The sequence below is a fragment of the Quercus robur genome, chromosome 9 (assembly GCF_932294415.1).
Source record: "Quercus robur chromosome 9, dhQueRobu3.1, whole genome shotgun sequence".
Lineage (NCBI taxonomy): Eukaryota > Viridiplantae > Streptophyta > Magnoliopsida > Fagales > Fagaceae > Quercus > Quercus robur.
In genome coordinates, this window is record NC_065542.1 from 31,132,317 (window position 1) to 31,153,569 (window position 21,253).

The following is a 21,253-nucleotide window of genomic DNA, read 5'->3' on the forward strand; positions in this document are numbered from 1 at the left end:
TGGATTCTATATCTACTTGCTTTTATATGTAGATGACATGTTGGTGGCATGTAAAAACAAGGCAGAAATTGAACGATTGAAGACTCAGTTAAGTTTAGAATTTGAGATGAAGGATCTTGGTGAAGCAAAGAAGATACTTGGAATGGAGATTGCACGAGATAGAGTGAAGGGCACTGTTCATTTAACATAGAAGCAATATTTGACTAAAGTACTACAACGTTTTGTTATGAATTCCAATGCCAAGCCTGTAAGTACTCCTTTGGCCCCTCATTTTAAGCTTAGTGCTTTGTTGTCACTGTGCATCGATGAGAAGCGTGAGTACATGGCTCATGTCCTATAGGTGAGTTTGGTTGGTAGCCTCATGTATGCAATGGTGTGTACTCGGTCAGATATTTCTCAAGTTGTCAGTATGGTTAGTCGTTATATGCATGATCCGAGAAAAGGTCATTGGCAAGCGGCTAAATGAATTTTGAGATACATTTTAGGAACAGTTGATTTGGGTTTGAAGATTGAGAGAGATGATAATGTTGGAAACCACTTAGTTGGTTATGTTGACTCAGATTTTGCTGGTGATCTAGATAAGTGCCATTCTACTACGGGCTACATGCTTACACTTGCTAAAACACCGGTGAGTTGGAGGTTGACATTGCAGTCCACTATTGCATTGTCAACCACTGAAGTTGAATACATGGTTGTGACCGAAGCCATTAAGAAAGCTATTTGGCTACATGGTTTGGTTGAAGACTTGGGAATTTATCAATAGCATGTCTTTGTATTTTGTGATAGTCAAAGTGCTATTTATTTAACAAAGAACCAAGTCCGTCACTCTCGAACTAAACATATTGATGTTCGCTTTCACTTTGTTTGTGAAATTATTGATGAAGGAGATATTCTTCTTAAGAAGATTAGGACTGCAGATAATCCAGCTGACATGATGACTAAGCCAATCCCTTTGCACAAGTTCAAGCATTGCTTGGACTTGACTAGCATTTGTAGTTTGTGATAGCCCTTATGGGCTTTGGTGGTGATGACAGAGAAGTTTCGTTTGTGTGGTTTGATTGGATTCAAGCCAAGGTGGAGATTTGTGAAGTCGGTGGCTTGTTATCCTAATCCAAATTGTTTTGGAGTGGAGTATAAGACTTGATGTCCTATAATTCCTAATTGTTTTAGGACTCTTAAATTGATACCTAACCGGTTTAGATATCCCATTCAATTTGGAATTGATTTGGACCTCACGTGCTCAAGAGATGAAAATTAGAGTCCTACTTGAGGTATTGTCTTTACTTGGAGTAGCATGTGAATATATGGAATACAATTCTATTAGGATTCATCTTTGCCAACTTGATACTTTATATAAGGAGAAGGTGCTCCGGCAATTCAGAGAGAAGAAAATTGAGAGTGCAATAGAGAGTTTTGGCTACTTCATATTATTGTGAGAGTTCTTTAGTTTAGCATAGGATGCAAGGTCTTCTCTATTCCCTGTATTTGTCTCCATGGATGTAGGACAAAAGCTGAACCACATAAATCCTTGGTGTTCTTTTGTTTGTGTGTTTATTTATTTTCAAATTTTAGGTTTGCTTTGTTCCTATTGTTTATTTCTTGGAGATCTTTCTATAGTCATAATATTTTCACAATCAATATTGATAATATTTTCACAATCAATATTGAGGTGGGAGTGCTATCCAAAGGCGCTTTCCTACAACATCATATTCAATATCACATCAATTTGTAGGCTATATTTAATAAAACTTGTCATACTTTTGTATTTTTCTTCTTTTGTAATAAGTGATACATCAATTTGTAATATGATTTGTTCAAAAAGAATGTTTGTAGCATCACTAGCATCACTATCTCTAAAACGTCACCACTTGAATGCAAGCGCAACACGTGGCCATAGAAGATTTTGTGTACATCGGCATTATCGTTTGAATGGGATCATTAAATAACTTTCATTGCCTGCCGTTACTTTGGACTTTAATCTTATGGCATCTCTAGTACATGAACGACATGCCTTGGAGTTGGGTCTACTAAATCCCGTCAAAGAAAAAAACACCCCGCGTGGTGGGAACAATCTCTGTCCAACACTCACAATTTCTAACTTTATAGAACATGTTTGCTACACAACGAAAGGAACTTGCAGACGAAATCATTTTTTTAAGCCTGTCGTCATGACTCCCGGTGGTTTTAAACAAACCAGTCTGAACAATGGTCGAGATTGATCCGCTTGAATAAGCGAAATGAGCCAAGATTCTTGACAAATTTGTAACCTATAGATTTTATTTATTAAAAAATATACGAATATTTGTCTCATAATGATTGCTCTTTAATCAATTCAACCAATTAGGTACTCTAATTCATGGTTTTTTTTATCTGATACTTAAAATTGCCTTCTTATAGGTAAGGATATGCATGAATTGAGTTGGGTCAAGTTTAAGGGTTTTCAATCTAACCTACCATGGTGGGCTAAAAAAAATCCAACTCATTACAGTGGTCCAACTCAACCCCTGTGGATCTAGTTGAATCTATGGGTTGGACTTTTTTTTAATATCAATTATTATTTTTAAATCGAGCATTAGAACAACACCATCACTAAGAGAAAATTTATAAGAAAATTTATAACCAAATAATTTGAAGTATAATACCAAACCAACACAAACTACATGAGTAGAACTTAGAGTTTGAGTTTTATTTACAAAAATGGGCAAAAAAGTAAATTAAAAAAAATTGTATAATATATTTTTAAATATATATTAAATATAGGTGGGTTGGTTCAGATAGGTAGATTTGTGAATTTTATGATCTAAACTCTACCTGATCTATTGTAAATTAAAAAAAAAAAAAAAAAAAAAAAATCAAAACCCAACTCAACCTACCAACCCTTAAAATTCGACTCAACCCAATGAGTTGAGTTGGACTGAGTTACTTATTTGTAGTATTCATCGTACAAAAGACAACCATTGTCGATTTTACAATTATATGACTAGTGGTAGGTTGTCATGTGGGCAGCAAATTGAATGTGATGTACAAAATATGAAAAGCAATATAGCATGACATACTCACATACCTGGATTCATAGGGCAAAAGGCACAACACAATTTTTGTTTTTTGTTTAGATAAAAAGCATAACAATTGACAGCATATGTACATAAACATCAATGTCCCTGCCCTCACTTTCTGATTCTATGCCTATCCTCAACAACCCTTTTGGTTATTTTCCATAACGATAATTAATTACTTGCTTATAAGAGCATCCACATTAGTGGATGTAAAAATTTTGTAAATTTGCACATCTAGAACCTACTTTTTCTATTTTACACTTCTATTTTTACAAAGCACCCACATCAGTTTGTCTATTATACACATCAATTTATTTAAATAATCATTTTTATTATTATTTTGTTATATATCTCTTCATTAATATCTCCCTCATCTTATCTTTCTCAAATCTCTGCCCGTCTCTCATCCCAAACCCCTTGCCCTTACACACGCACACACAGCTCCAGCGGCATCAGTAACTCCAGTGACATCAGCAACAACTCTAGAGACAATGGCGACATCAGCTATGATGAATCTGCCTCTTTCTCTCTTTCTCTCTCAGTTTTTGTATGGGTATGGGTTTGATTTTTAGTTGATTTTGTTTTGGGTTGATTTTGAGTTGGGTTTGGGATGGGTTTTCCAATGGGGTTTAAGTTGATTTTAAGTTGTTTTGTGTTGATTTTGAGTTATTTTTGGTTTGATTTTGTAGATTTTGTGTTTGGATTATCAAATGTTGAAATGGGTTGTGGTGGTAGACCGGTGATAGTTGGGTAATGCTAGGTTGATATGGTGGTGGTGGTCATCTGGGTTTTGGTTAATTTTGGCTTTGATTTCATCTGGGTTTTGCTTGGTTCTATAGTAGGTTATTGTTAAATTTAGTTTTGGGGTTTTTGTATTTGGGTGATCCTTTCTTGACCGGTGTTGGTCTGTAACAGAGGAGCAAGAATACAAGGGAGAAGAGAAAAGCCCGAGTTCGTTTCAAAGGAAGAAGAGAGAGAAAAAAGGGAGCCAAACTGAGAAATTAATAAAATAATAATATGCAAAGCTATAGTAACCGTGCATATAAGCACGGTTACTATAGCAATTGTGCATTTATGTACAATTTTACACCCACTAATGTGGGTGTTTTTTGGATCAAAAGGTGTAAAATTACTTACTTTTTGTATTTTGCAAGATTATGCAACCGCTGATGTGGTTGCTCTAAGGCCTCCTATGTTAAAGACGCATGGAAAATAACGTTAAAGAGTAAGGGATCGATATTGAACTCAATAGAAGAGTAGGCAGACTATTTCATTATTTGCCAGCATTTCTCATGAGCGTAGCTTCTAGTCAGTGTAAAATTGTCAAATATAGAATCTACGTTATATCATGGACAGAGATAAAATTTTATTTGTGATCTTGTAATACATCAGAAGAATTATTTTTTTAAAAAAAATAAATAAATAAAGTAGTAAAATAGCTGTGAAGGAACTAAGTCAGGGGTTCTACTATCCATGATTTGAAGCACTGGATATTGTTGTCCACTTTGGTACCAGCAGAGTCTCACTATCTAAAAGATTCACATAAGATTATGTGATCTAGCAACAAATTGACGCGTATACCTTTGGACCACCTTTGACTATCACAACAAATTCTAGTTGGATTTTGTCTTGTAAGGCCGATAATGTCAATGTAAATTATTCTTCTCAACAAAAATTGTAAATTATGTTTGGAGGGGTAGGAACAGAGCCAGGTTTCTTCTGGGGGACCAAAGCATCAAAAATTTTAACAATATTAAATTAATATATAAAAAACTAAAACTAACATCTATACAATATTAACAAAATATAAATAAAAGAAAATTTATAAAATAATGGTTACCTATAACTTATTACATTTCTAATCAATTAGTCTTTTAAATCACAACAATTATCAAAGAATCCACTAAGTTTAATTGCATAATTAATATCATAACAATTTTCCTTTCAATGTATAAACTATATCAAAGAATCCACTAGAAAATGTTATTTTGAAGCCTAGTTTGGCTTTTGACACTATTCTTGACTTAAAATACTTATTTATTGAGTGTAGTACAACTATTTTATAAAGGAAATAGTATCAATCAGAAATTTTTTAATTTATTTTTTGAGAGAATATCAACTAGAAAGTTGTAACTCATATTTAACATTACTAGAAAAACTAATTAGTGTTGTTAACTAGTTTTCTTTAAATAAAAACAAATATTAAAAAAAAAAAAAAAAAAAAAAAACAGGATGACAAAAATTAAGAAGTAATCAAACAATCCTTAAGGTGGAACCAAGCGGCATGACATCACTCAAAATTGAAATTCCTAAACTTTTAACTTAAATTTAGGTCTCAAACATCAATTAAGCAAACTATAATACCAAACATATATAGGTTAAGTGACTCCTCCCCCTGTATAATTTTGGTGAACCTCTAATTTGAAAGGGTTATTTTTCAATTGAATCCATAGGCCACAGCTTTAATACAAACCACATATAGGTCAAGTAATTACCATTTGAATTTTACAAGATAAAGCTTATTAATTGATGTGATAATGAATATAATTAGTGGACTCTTAGTTTTAACCACCACAAAAAATTAATATTTAAATTTTATTTTTATATAGTAAATTTCATATTATTCTTAGCATCACTCTTTCTTTTTTAGATTCAATTTGGGGTACCAAATATTTACTTTTTTTTTTTTAGAATAATTTTTGTATTTACTTTCTCATATATATATATACCAAGAATTTTTTTAAAAGAAATTCCAGGGAGACTTTAGTCTACAAACAACTACGTCCTCGTGAATATATAGGAACATAAAAGAAATGAAAATTACCTCAAACATTAAAAGTGTAATTTTCAATACTGTCAAGTATTATCATATTCTTAATTATTATTTCTTTTTAATGACATGTAATATAATTGAAGTTGATAGATATTATAATACTAAATGTTTGAAATGCACTGTACATGACATCGTTTAATTACCACCAAAAGAAGGAGCGGAAGACAAAGAAAAGATCAAACGGAGGCTTGAAATCGTTCCAGAAGACCAGTGCTACATTATATTTGGAAATATGTTACTCTTGTAACTTGTTATTTGATGAATTGGGAGGTGGAAGTGGCACCAACTTTGAGCTGCTGCTGGACTTTTCAGATAGGGCGGCCTTGGGGACTTCAGAGGCAGAGGAACAAAGAGAACGGAGAAGAGAGGCAATAGATTTGACAATCGAATCAAGCATCATTGTTTTAACTAACCTCCTCTTTGCTGGAATTACAGTACTCCCATTCTTTGGTGTGACCCTTGACTCTGTCTTGGCTCGAATCGCTTTCTGATCATCTGAGTTCATCTCCACCACCTTCTCCGGCTTTGTCATGGGCCTCTTTGCTTTGACTATCCCCTCACTTTGGTTCAGCTCCATCACCTTCTATACGTCCCTAGTTTTTCTCTACCTACCCAGTCTTAAAAAAGAATTGTGTGTACTGTGTAAGAACAATTCTGGTATAACTCTCTCTCTCTCTGGCTCTCAAGTAGTTGTTGTAATCTTTAGCTTTTCTGAGTTTTTAAGAACAAATGTAAAGAGCAGTAAATGGGGGATAAAAAGGGCGGTGTGTGTAAAGAATTTTTTTTTTTTTTTTTAATAGATTCTATAGGATTTAAAATCCTTGCTTTTACACGTCATAATTACTCTTTTATCAGCCGACCAACCTAAAATACATGATGCAGATAGAGGTTTTTATGTTCTGTTGAGAATCTATAGAGATTTGAATGGGCAAGTTTTAGTGGAAAGGAATATCTCCCTTAATATTCTCAACTTGACTTTTGACCTTCAAATGGTTCTGAGGTTCCTCCACTTGGCGATATTTTTCATATTTTGTCTGCGCAGTAAAACTCAGTAGCTTGTTACAGTATTTATAAACTCTGTCATTTAATGATAGGGGATCAGCTTTTGAAAATGACAAGTTTTTACGGATAGAATAGAATTTTAACCTATATTATCCTATTTACTTGCTCTTCATCCTCATGTCAAGATATCAGTTAGTTTTTAGTGAGAGTTTATATGAAAGTTGAACCTCAAATCTCTTATTTGATCACCACAGACTATATACCAACTGAACTAAATGAAAGTCACAGAAAAGAGAAGTTTTTTAATTCAACGCTCGAACAGAAAATTACTCTGTTTTCAACAGCTTATTACTTTAATAGTTGCAGTAGTGTCCAATTCCTCTGAATCTAACAAGATAAATAAAGTTGAAAACATTTAAAAGTAAAATAAATTAAAGTTTGTTTAAGCTTTCGCATAATTGCAGTTTACTGAATAATTTCTCCTCTAGCCGCTACTTGCAAAATGCTTACTATCCACATCCTCATTATTTGAAAAACACTAGTAATAACAAACTAATGGTTACGTTCTGTTCTTTATTTATTTTGTTAAGAATATAAAGTGTGAGAAAGATGGAATAGTCTGTATATTGATGTGTGTATAATAATGTACAATAAAGAGCCTTATATAGGCTAGGTATGTGTGCAGTACAAGTAAAAGGAGTAAACTACAAGTACAGTATATTGGGCTAAGCCCAATGGGCTAAACTAGTCTAAGCTATACACTAACATCCCCCCTCAAATTCGAGGTGGCAAGGAGGAAGCCAACTGGAGTTTGGATATAAGATCTCGAAGACGACCAGGCGGGTGAGTCTTGGTAAAGATATCAGCAAGCTGGTCAGCAAAGGAAATGGAGAATAACTTGAGATTTCCTTTCTTGAGATGCTGGCGAATGATGTGGCAATCGATCTCAATATGCTTGGTGCGTTCGTGGAAGACATCATTATGAGCAATGTAGATAGCACTACGATTGTCACAATAAAGAGGAGTGGCAGTGGGCTGTGGAGCATCCATGTCAGCCAAGAGCCAGCGAAGCCAAACAAGCTCACAAGTGGTGTCGGCAAGGGCACGATACTCAACCTCAGTACTGGAATAGGAAACCACATCTTGCTTCTTGCTGCGCCACGAGACCAGAGAAGTACCTAACAGGAAACAGAAACCTGTGATAGAGCATCGATCACTCAGATCACCTGCCCAGTCAGCATCTGAATAAGCATGAAACTCGAGAGGAGTAATGCAAACCATGATAAAGTGTGCCTTTGACATATCGGAGAATCTGAAGAACAGCAACATAGTGGACAGAACGAGGTGCATCCATGAACTTACTAACCATACCCACGGCATGTGAAATATCTGGACGAGTAACAGTGAGATAGATCAAACTGCCAACCAACTGACGATAGCGAGTAGCATCGGATATAGGTTCACTGTCCAAGGGTGTGAGCTTTGCATTGTATTCTAAAGGAGTGGAAACAGTCTTGTTATCGATGACACCGGCTTTGGAGAGAAGATCAGAAGCATATTTAGCCTGGGAAAGATAGTATCCATCAGAGGATGAGGTAACCTCAAGCCCAAGAAAATAGCTGAGAGTGCCCAGATCTTTTATCTCAAAATGCTAACTAAGGAAGTGCTGAAGAGAGCGGATACCTGCAGAATCATCTCCAGTAATAATCATATCATCAACATAAAGAAGAATAAGAGTGATACTAGCAGAGGATCTTCGAACAAAGAGAGCAGTGTCATGAGGACTCGAAGTGAAACCCTGCTGAGCAACAACTGAGCTAAACTTTTCAAACCAAGCTCGAGGAGCCTGCTTGAGGCCATAAAGAGCACGACAAAGGCGGCAAACTTGATTGCCTGAGTGTGGATAGCCAAGGGGTGGTTGCATGTACACTTCTTCATGGGGGTCTCCATTGAGGAAAGCATTCTTCACATCCATTTGATAAAGAGGCCAACGGCGAACAGCAGCCACAGCAATGAGACATCTAACAGATGTAAGGCGAGCAACAGGAGCAAATGTTTCCTCATAGTCAATACCATACTCCTGAGTAAAGCCCTTGGCAAATAGGCGAGCCTTGTATCGTTCAACAGATCCATCAGCCTTGTTCTTGATCTTGTAAACTCACCTACAACCTACTACAGACTGACTAGGAGGCAAATCAACCATATCCCAAGTGTGATTCTTATGAAGGGCATCTAGTTCTTCATTCATAGCTTGCTGCCAAAAAGGGTCAGTATGGGCCTCACGATAGGTGTGAGGTTCATAGAGGGTGGCAAAAGCAAAAGAGCAATGATAATCAAGCATCATTGTTTTAACTAACCTCCTCTTTGCTGGAATTACAGTACTCCCATTCTTTGGTGTGACCCTTGACTCTGTCTTGGCTCGAATCGCTTTCTGATCATCTGAGTTCATCTCCACCACCTTCTCTGGCTTTGTCATGGGCCTCTTGGCTTTGTCATGGGCCTCTTTGCTTTGACTATCCCCTCACTTTGGTTCAGCTCCATCACCTTCTATACCTCCCTAGTTTTTCTCTACCTACCCAGTCTTAAAAAGAATTGTGTAAACCTCTCTCTCTTGCTCTCAAGTAGTTGTTGGAATCTTTTAACCTATATTATCCGATTCAATTGCTCTTTATCACCATGTCAAGATACTGGTTAGTTTTTAATGTGAGTTATACAAAAGTTGAATCTCAAATCTCTTGTTTGATCACCACAGACTATATACCAAATGAACCAAATGAAAGTCACAGAAAAGAGAAGTTCTTAATTCAACGCTCGAACAGAAAATTTACTCTGTTTTCAACAGCTTATTACTTTAATTGTTGCAGCACTGTCCGATTCCTCTGAATCTAACAAGATAAATAAAGTTGAAAACATTTAAAAGTAAAATAAATTAAAGTTTGTTTAAGCTTTCGCATAATTGCAGTTTACTGAATAATTTCTCCTCTAGTCGCTACTTGCAAAATGCTTACTATCCACATCCTCATTATTTGAAAAACTCTACGACAATTCTATATAACTTCATGTCCGCACCAAAACAAAATAATAATAATAAAACTTATATATTTCTTCTATTCATTTATATTTGATCTAAGAATCACTCAACCTCAAGAGCAGCAAAAAGACTCACAGAGACTTCTTTTTTTTTTTTTCAAGAATTTGATAGATCTAATGGTTACGTACTGTTCTTTATCTCGTTACCTATGGTGGCTTATCTGAGGAAATTAAAACAGAGAAAAAAAAATGATAATTTCTGGATTAGTTGGAGGTAATTCGGGCCTCCTCAAGAGATAATTTTTGGATGATAATGTTGTTGATTTTATTCAATTCCATAGGGGGATTTACAACCCAAAAAAAAAAATATATGTTAAAAGTACTACAAGTTTTGCTACAAACTAATGTCACAATAAATGTGACTGGAAACATTTACAAATGAAAATTATGCAAAAGAACTCCTAAGACTCTGCAAGAATCAGCCAAATAACAAACTAACGTTAACTAACTCAATAACTTCAGCCTTCACGTTAGATACTGGTGGTCCCAACACAACAACTAGCTCCATATTTTATTTTTATTTTTTGCTTCAAACAAATTTGCTCCATTGTATCATATAACTTAAGAGAAAATATACTAAAGTAGTTGTACTAAATGAATGCTTTCTCCCTTTATTATTAATTTGTGCTAGTTTTCATCCTTTTAAGTTATAAAGAAATACTATGTACATAATATTTTCACAATAAATGGCTTATTATTATTTTCTGTTTTTAGTGGACAAGAAAGTAATATCAGTGATAAAGTTCATATTAAAACCAGTAATAACCTATCACCAAACTCCGTTTGTGGGGTGTGGGAGATAAGAGTCGGGGTTCAAATCTTTAGGAGAAAGTTTTACACATATATACATTTAGATTAATCTGGAGTAGAATTTCTATCTTATATTAAAAATAAAAAATAAAAAATAAAGATTTATTGTGAAAGTGCTGTAAAAATGTTGTAAACGTAACACTTCTCTAAGTTATAGAGTTATGTACAGAATATTTTCATAACACTTTCACAACAAAATTTTAAGTGGCATATTGTTATTTGCTATTACCGGTAGACGAGGGAGAAAAGTTAAAAAATAATTACTCTGTTATCCGCTCTCTACTGTCTTTCTTACCCCTCTCTAATGTAAAGAAGACAACAAGCCCACAACAAAACTGTGCCACATTGGTGTAGTAGGCGTCAATCAAAATTTTATTCCTACTAGATACGTTGCATTTGACTGTGGTTTTTAACCATTATGAAACCAAGCGTTTAAGTTGTCATCTTTTATAAAGTCCGGTTCTAATATGACGAAATTTAAAAAAGAAATTAATTTTTTAAAAAAATCTAAGGTGTAATTTGTCATTTATCACATGAGGAAAATTCTGAAACTTTTTCTTTTTTAGAACTTGCTTAAAAAACAAAAAGACCGTAGAAATGCAACATTGTGAAAGGAAAAGATAGGCAATGTTTTCCTAGATTTCATATCCGCTGTGCTCGACATCCTCAACAATCATAAAATTATTGATTAGAATCTTCTCAGCATTACCCAATGGCTGTTCCAGAACCAGAATGGACATGGAAAAATGAAGCAAAGAATTATCCATTTCATAATTGTCATTAGTTAGAGGTCCCACATGACATGAGTAATGAGTGAGAGTTACCACTGAAACCTTCTACTTTTGAATCCTTCCAACTGGAAAGCAAAGACCTTTCATAGAGTATCACCATCTAATAGATACATAAGAGATTTAGATAGATCCTACGATAAAAATTGATATAATTCACTTTCTGACAAACTATATTACAGATAATTACGATTCAGATACTAGTCTTTGTCATGTTAGATTTTGTTCTCTAAGCTGGAGTCCCTTAATTTTGATTCTTAGAATCATACCCTTTAATTTTCACACTTCCCACCTTTTAGCATCTCGCTTGTACGTGCCCAGTGAATTTATAGTATTATGCATTGAACATTTCATCTTGGGTGCAGCGAAGTGCCAGAAGTAAGTTCTTATCAAAAATAAAAAATAAATCAATTAATAAAAAGAAATACTAGGAAGTCAGTCAAGCTGATAGGAATAAGTTTGTGAGAAGTTATAAAAGGAAAAAGTTAATGAATACTTTAAAGATATTGATTTAGAAAATTAAAAAAAAAATTATTACGAAAAAATAAACAGTAACTAATTTTTTAATAACAGGATACATTAACAAAGGCATCCATTTAAAATACCATCAAAGTGAGTCTTACTAATTAAATTTAAGGTGAGGCACTCTCTTTATGTGGTAGAAGATAATATACATTTATTATACTTCCAGAATAGTATTCTATAATTTTCTTAAGTTTGAGTTATATAGTTCGGGCTTACAACAATGTAAACCAAATTATTAGTAAGATTTGTTAAACTTTGAACAAAGTATTACCATTCATTCAAACCAATATATAGTTATGATAAGAGTATTGCCATTCATTCAAATTGTAGCAATTTTGTATAAGTATCATACAAAAATATTTAATGCCTGTATGATATTTTTATATAGAAAAAGACATGCATTCTTTTGGGTAGTTGAGTCTTTTTATTTTTTTTATTTTTTATTTTTAGAAAAAAGTTGAGACTTATATGATAAAAAAAAAATTAAAAATTACATACATATATATATATTATGTAGTATACTGCTCGTATTTTACTAAAGATAATGTTTTCTCTAAACCCGCGGTTCAAATAATCATCTATATATAATTCAATCATGTGACTTTAGTCATCCAACTTATTACCTAGTCACTTTCTCAAAAAAAAAAAAAAAAAAAAAAAAAAACTTATTACCTAATCACCATGGTTGTCAAAATCCCGATCTGGATCCTACGATTTTACGATCCCAAACGACATTGGTTTCTTGTAATCTTCTTTAATTTGACAAAAGGCTCAGTTGGACCCAAATTAAAAATAAAATCTCAATAGACTAAGTTTTTCCACTCTAATGTAGAGAGAGTGTCAGTTAGACTCAAATAAAAAATATTCTAATAAAGTATCACATTTTGAGGTTTTTGGCATCTTTAAATAATGTTTACAAATGAATGTAGTAATGTATGGTAATTATATCAATGAATGTATAATTTATGTGATTATTTAACATACCAAAGTGTATTTTTTGTTTTTTTCTCAAATAATGTAGGATCTTACGATTCACGATCCAATCTTACGATCCACGATCCTACCTACCTTCCACGATTCTACGTAGGATCCCGATTTTGACAACCTTGCTAATCACAGCTATGAATATCAAATAAGTTAAGTTATAAAAAATATACATGGACGTTTATTTGCAATATTGATTACATAATAAACAGAATGAACTTTCTTCCATGCTAATATACATATAAGACAGTTATTTTACTGACACAATTTTTGTCATAATTTACTAAAGTGGTTTGAGTAGTAAATAATCACTTTTATATGGATCTTTTTTTTTTTTTTTTTTTTTTTACCATTCACCATTAACTACTTCAATAAATTGTTGCAAATGTCATAAGAAAAGTAAAGTAGTATTTCTGAATTTTCTCTATTAATAAAACTAGTCGTTAACCCGTGCAATACACAGGATAGTTAAACAAAATTTATACACATTCACCTTTATTAGTACAATCATTTGAAAACAATTCTAACTTATAACCAAATGTAAGAGACACATTGACTTACTATTTAAAGTAGCCTTCTGAAGAATTTACACATATTGTGCAACTGAGCCTTAAAATTTAATTCCTAAACACCACAACTCCATAAAATTCATACTAATAATAATATTTTATGATTGCACAGACTATTTTTTTAGAGCGGTTGATCTCAACATTGGCGTGCATTTAATCTTTCACTAAAAGCAAAGGGAAGTAGATCATGTGCATACATCTTTATGAGCAATTTTTGGCAGTCAGGCGTAACAAACGTGTAACCATTTTATCCTATTCCTACCATCTAAGAACATATCCTCTCTTATAAGTTGATGATGCCAAGTTTTAACATATCCTCTCCTTTTTTTTTCCCCAAAGAAATAAAAGGACTTTAAAGACATGTCCAATTTGTTAAAATGCAAGTGCTTCAAGCCATAGAACGATTGAATGAAAATTGCAACTCCATGAATTGAATTTGCAAATGGTATTAACTATTGGCTATTAATGCGATTATTAAGCCGCACCACATTGAACATGTTTCTCTATCAAAATATATAAACAAACTAACCTTACAAAAACTGAACTTTATAAACTAAAATCTATATCGTGAGTTGTAGATCTTGAATGCTATACCGTGCATTAAGGGCTTCCTACAACTGGAGAGAGAGAGTTTGCAGAAACCAAAGAAAATCTCTCTATAGCTTAAGAAACACAATATACTAAAATCAAAGAGAAAATTTTTGGAGGACAAAATATTATAGATAATTTAAAAGAATTTTGGTTTAATTTTTGAACACCGCAACTCCATAAAATTCATACTAATAATAATATTTTGTGATAGCGCAGTTAGAATTTTGGTTTAATTTTTGAATATTTGATAGTTTTTAGTGTTGGAAATATGCATATACGTAGCGGAAAGTTAAACGGATCTACTTCATTCTCAATCTATAACATGCACTATGTAAATTTAAGAATTCAAGTATAAGAGAACATACCTTGAAGCGGTGAATTTCAAAAACTAAGATCGAAGCACTTGGGAATACTTTTAATCTTCACTCCAATTCCACTAACGCCCAAGAAGTGTGGACTCTCAATTGGTTACAAAGGATGAATTTGAGAGTGACATACACTCATCTACACCATTTTACAATGATGTTTCTCATACCCAAAATTCTGTACGTTTTTCCCTTTGTATCTAACCAATTATCTAATTGGGCTGACCTTTTGGGCCTTTCCAATTGGGCTTAAATGTGTGGCTTGAAGTGGGACCAAAAGGGACCAATAAGACACTAGCTCCAATGGGCCTTGGGCTTTTCTGTCAACTCTTGACAAGTCCAAAGTTACCATTAACTATATTTAATATTACTATATAAATATAGTTGCACTCTAGGCCTTATCTATAAATTATATCCCAAGACTTTATTGTACATGCAACCCCTTCATAAAATATTCGTAGTAATACGAAGTCATTAATGTAGACTGTCACTTTGTAAATTACTACATCTTAATCCTTGAGTACCTGGTTTAATCTTTTTAAGTTATTCACCATATATTTATGAAATCCAATTTCATAAATATATACTTTAGTAATTTCTTACTAAAGTGGTTAGGCCTAACTCTTTGAATAACTAAACTCATTAAACTTATCTCAAGGGAATATTTTATATTTCCATTAAGTGACTATGAATTCCATCTTGAGAATATATGTTCCATCAACACTAAATGTGGCTGCCCAATATAATGAGGTTTTGACTGTTACTTTAGATCTCACTCCTGATATATCAAAGCAATCTACACTTCATGATCAAGTCCATTATTCTCTTAGGATTAAGAGTTCATGCAAATATAAGTCGTGAGATTTATTATTCAATTGACAGTCTTTACAAGAATAATAAATCTCACAACGGTCCAGTTCAATATGTTTTAACTCTTAAAACATATCAACATATCAACTAGAAGTCACCACTTCCATGATCAAGACAAATCATTTTAGTTGATACGTTATAGTCTTCACAGATGAAACGCCCAATTTAATCACCAACTACGAACTAAATCCTGAGTTTACAAAGAACTTGTAATTTATATCTTCTGTGACTTTTCGTATAAATCACATACTATGCATCTCGTGGACTATATGATAATGTACAAATATTCATGTTACCATTATTTCAGATAATAATAAAACAAGTTTATTAATTACAATATTAAGTCATACATCATGTCATACATAATGTCACACATAATATCATACATAACATCATACAATAGGATTTAAGGGCACTAATCCTAACATTTAGACCCCTTAAAACAATTTATTAAACCTAGGTAATTAGCCAAGTTGTTACTTAGTCCAATTAAACAAGTCTAGGTTATCACAATATAAAAGATCAAATCATGCAAAGCAGCGGAAAATAAATAACACAAGATATGATCACCCAGGAAACCAAACCGATAAAAATCTGGGGAGAATTTGACCTAGCTATCCTCAAGGTAAACTTGAATCCACTATCTTGAAAGAATCGAAGTTCATACAATAAGACTTACAAGCCCCCACGCTCGACTTCTTATTGCTACCAACTAGTAGAACTTACTAACACGACCACGTGCAAACTCCGAATCCACGGACTCCTTCTTTCTTGGATTCCCACCAGTTACAAGCACACCCGTTTGTGTATTCTTTAAGCTTCAATGGCAGCAACTGAATTGATCATCAAGGTGTAGATAAATCTTCTCCTTGAAAACCCTATGTTTGTGTAAAGGAAAGCTCCTCTAGATCTCACAAGAGATTTACATAAACCGCAAATATGAGCCACACTAAAACGTGGTTAGGGTTTGCCTTTTATACTTAGGACAAATAAGAAACCCTAAAAACGTTTTAAAATAACTAGGGCTGAGTTGGACGAATCTGTAGAAAAGCATTCTGCCCGAACTTCGATCGGTCGAGCTTAAGCTTCGATCGATCAAGCTAGGCCGAAAGGCACAATGCTTCTTGCTTTAACTTGATTCCAACTTTACATTGACACACAACTTTGAGCTAGCTTTAAACACTTCTAAACACATTATTTTGATCATGGTTTGCCAATAATACACATTAGAGTTCTAAATACATAAAGTTCTAAATTTTAGAACCTAACAAACTCCCCATTTGGCAATCCGTGACAAAACACAACTTAAAAGCTCAAAGTTTACAAAATGAAAAGCCCTTTACAAAATAATGCTCATAAACCAAATTCAATCCTAACTACTATTCATCAGTTGCAAGTGTAGACAGCAGCTCAATTGAATCAACCTGTATATTTCCTGAAACACTAAACAAAATGCATAACCGCATGTGTGGAAACAATACAAGTAAACAAAATAACTTCTTGATTTCAAACAACACACCAATAAAGACATATATCAATGAATAACTCATAAATATAAATCAATAAGCAGTTTGAAACAAGAAACAAATAAAGTATCAATCAAAACATAAAAACTCCCCCTAACATAAATATCCCATCAAAAACAAGGTAAGAGCTAAAAATGCATAAGTACAAAGTGAAGCACCTAGATACAATCTAAAACTCCACAAGCTCCAACCAAAAACAAATAAACTCCCCTTGAAAACAAAAACCCTGCAAAGTACTCCCCCTTTTTGTGACGGAATGCCAAAGGGCAAACAAGCCATCCATCATCAAAAGGGAGGTGGTCTAAACTGCGCCAACTCTGCACGCAAGGCACGGATCTCATCAAGCACATCCACCAAAATCTGTCCTTGAGTCGCCTGAATGGTCAAGACATGATCCAACGTGCGACGAATGTCTAAATTATCCGAAGCAGTCGGTGGAGGAACATCAGCATTAGCAGAAGCACCTGAAGTCTCAGCAGCAGCAGTACCTGTAGAAGAGGAAGGAGGGGGAACACCACTAGATGACACACCTCTAGGACGAGAAGGAGCAACTCTCAACTGAGCAGCCCTCTGACGAAGAAATGTGGCACCTATGGGAGCAATCACATGAACAGGCTCACTAGATAGAAAATCATCTAGACCTAAGTAGAGCAAAATCCTATGAATGAAAATATGATGAATCAGTGCATGCCCTATGGCAGAACTCCTATGAACCTCGTTCAAAGAACGAAGGAACAAGTGAGGAAAACTGATAGACGCTCCAGAAACAAAGGTGTACAAAAACACACATCGCTCTAAAGGGATGGTGTGGAAGTAAGAGATAGGCCACAAGGAATGACACGCTATCCTAAAGAAGAGATAGGCAGTCTTGGTAAGCTCAGCGGACGTGATCCGAGAATCAGAACCCCACTGGATAGATGACCCAGTGATGTAACACATGACAACGTCTAATAAAGGTGACTCATCATAGGGATAGTCAGCATCCCGAACAACCGGCACCCCAAGAGCCTCAGCCACTACCCGAGGGGTAATGGTGAACTCTACACCTTGTATCCAACTCCTAACTAGGGTGTTAGAATCATAGATGTGGTAAGAGAGATTCGAGTAGAACTCTCTAATCAGGGCGGTCGGGGGTGGATGATCTATCTCTAAGAAAGGCAATCAACCTCTAGACTCAAAATTGGCCCTAATGGCCGAATCAAGCGCATCTAACACAATAGCTCGCTCAAACTAGATCTTACGCTTACAGTTCAAGGTGTCATAGGCTTCTCTACACTTATCATTCTTAAACAGCTCAACTCTAGTGGGAGACTCAGAGGAAGTGGAAGTGGTCCTATGAGCTCTAGTTTTCCTAGGCATGGTGCTAAGATAAGGATCAAAACACAGAGCGAAAGAACAAAAACCACAAAACCAAAACCAAGGGCAGACTGCAAGTTAGCACAAAAACAGAATATAGAATGAAAATCTATATGATGCATGAACAAGTTTAAATGTCATGATGCATGTTCTAATGCAGCGAATTAAGTCCAAAAGGTTCAAATTACAAAATTGGCTTGAACATTAAGGTTTTTAACACAAAAACCCCAAAATTTGGAAAACCACTTAATCAATTTGAAAAATATTGACGAATTGATCATTACACATGATATAATAACAAAAATAATGACCAAATACATCAATTGGATAAGCCAATTTCATAAATTTAAGCCAATTTGACAAAATCCCCAATTCGGATCAAATTCAAAACCTTAGAATTTTCAATTTTTCAAAAACCACAAAATTGATCAAATTAAACTATAGGGAACATCATTATAGCATCATAGCACAAAAACCCATTGATCAATTTCACAAGAATAGGTTCGAATTATCAAAAACCCCAATATGTTTGAAAGTGCCGAAAATACCCATGATAATGCATGAAAAATGCATGAAATCAAGAAATAAACTTGAAAAAGAGGGGCAAAAGGGACTTACCGGCTTCTAAGGACAAAAACCTTGCAAAAATCTTGAAGGAAAACGACAAAAATTGGATGGTGGAGCCTAGAGCCAACGCGGAGAGAGAGAAAGGAAAAGAACTATTTGAAAAGAACTTTGAAAAAGTCCAAATCTGTCTTTTAAAAAAACCTGATTCACGAGTTTCGATCGGTCGAAAATCATCCTCGATCGGTCGAAACAGACAGAGACTCCCTCTTTCAAATTTTAAAATTTTCGATCGGTCGAAAAACAGAATGGACCGATCGAATTAGGCAGAGGCTCACCATATTTTTGAGGAAAAACACAATTTTTGAAAAACAAGATGATTTAACTCAAAGCATTGAAATTTAAGAACAAAAATGCATAAGTATAAGATGATATGATTTTCAAATCAAGGATATTAAGCCTAAAATTCCCAAAAAAAACAAAATTTCTTGCATTCTCCACAAAGTTTCAAGCAACAAATTAAGTTTGCACATAATTCAAAGTATTTGCAATAACTTGGTTGGTCAGACCATAATCACACACAATAACATGTACAATGTTTAGCAAAGAGTAACTCGTGTAGTGTGTGCAACTAGTAAAAACTTGAGATACATGTGAGGTGATATGTGAATAGCAATCAATCATAGAGTTTACAAAATTCATCACAAAGAATTTAAAAGCGACTATCACCTAAAGAGTTACATCATATAACTCCCACATTTCCTAGATCATAAGCTTGCAATCATGTAAGTTTCTTGTATTTATGCCTCATAATATACATTCCAATTTTAAGATATGTGAGTTTGGCATCAAGCCTAATAGTACACACCAATTTTGATTTTAAGAATTAAGAAGTTTAACCGAGGCTTCACCTTATATTCTTTTTGTGCATGTGCTACACTTTCTCGAGCTAAAATCTTATGATATGCACTAAGGTGTTCATGATTGGCTAGTGAACAGTGGTGAGATGGTTATTTATGCCTTTCTCTAAAAGTTCAAGTCCAACATTTAAAAACATGTGACTTCAAGATTAAGACATGGTAATCAAAAACCATAAACATCTTTCCCACACAACATGCACTACAAATCTTCAACTAGTAGAGTGCAATAAATAAGTCATCAAGGCTAAACAAGGTACAAAAGACATGTTATGTGAAAATAAATTGACCAACCTTGTTCTCAAAAACCAAAAAGAATAGTGCAAAACAAAATGTGCTTCCTTTTTTTTTTTTTTTTTTTCTTAATTTTAATAAAAATAAAAAACACCTAGAATGAAATGCATGAATGTTATGCTATGCAAATCCTAGAAACAAAAAAACAAAACAAAAACCAAAGAACAATGGTTACAAAGGGTAGAGTAATGAAGCACAAGGACCATGTCAGAAAGACTTAGTTAGGTCGAGTCTTTTGCATCCAAAACCTTTTAGATGCACCATGAGCATTGGAGTTCTTATTCACTTGAGAATGATTACCAACTCCAGGATTGGAATAAAGGTTTAAAACTTTTACCAAATCACTAATAAGTACCATAGGATTAAGTGCTTGAGGCACATGTACTTTTGGTTTGTTTGCTCTCTTAGCAGCTTGCAGCTTGTAGCAATTTGGACGGATGTGTCCAGTCTTTCCACAAAAGTGACAAACCCATGCAGGTTTATCATGTGTCTTGTCCTTAGATAGGGTTATCAGGTTTATCATACATAACATCATACAATAGGATTTAAGGGCACTAATCCTAACATTTAGACCCCTTAAAACAATTGATTAAACCTAGGTAATTAATCAAGTTGTTACTTAGTCCAATTAAACAAGTCTAGGTTATCACAATATAAAAGATCAAATCATGCAAAGCAGCGGAAAATAAATAACACAAGATATGATCACCCAGGAAACCAAACCGGTAAAAACCTGGGGAGGATTTGACCTAGCTATTCTCAAGGTAAACTTGAATCCACTATCTTGAGAGAATCGAAGTTCATACAATAAGACTTACAAGCCCCCATGCTCGACTTCTTATTACTACCAACCAGTAGAACTTACTGACACAACCACGTGCAAGCTCCGAATCCACCAACTCTTTCTTTCTTGGATTCCCACCAACTACAAGCACACCCGCTTGTGTATTCTTTAAGCTTCAATGGCAGCAACTGAATTGATCATCAAGGTGTAGATAAATCTTCTCCTTGAAAACCTTAAGTTTGTGTAAAGGAAAGCTCCTCTAGATCTCACAAGAGATTTACATAAACCGCAAATATGAGCCACACTAAAATGTGGCTAGGGTTTGCCTT

At 34.2% G+C, this 21,253-nt stretch overlaps 1 long non-coding RNA gene across 1 annotated transcript; it reads right to left on the reverse strand.

The window, feature by feature from the left end:
• Nucleotides 1-6,009: 6,009 nt before the first annotated feature.
• On the reverse strand, nt 6,010-9,488 carry LOC126699604 (uncharacterized). The gene is made up of 2 exons (XR_007646835.1): nt 9,436-9,488; nt 6,010-6,469 (listed from the first exon to the last, which is right to left on the reverse strand). It is a non-coding gene; the product is annotated as an uncharacterized LOC126699604 (long non-coding RNA).
• Nucleotides 9,489-21,253: the final 11,765 nt, after the last annotated feature.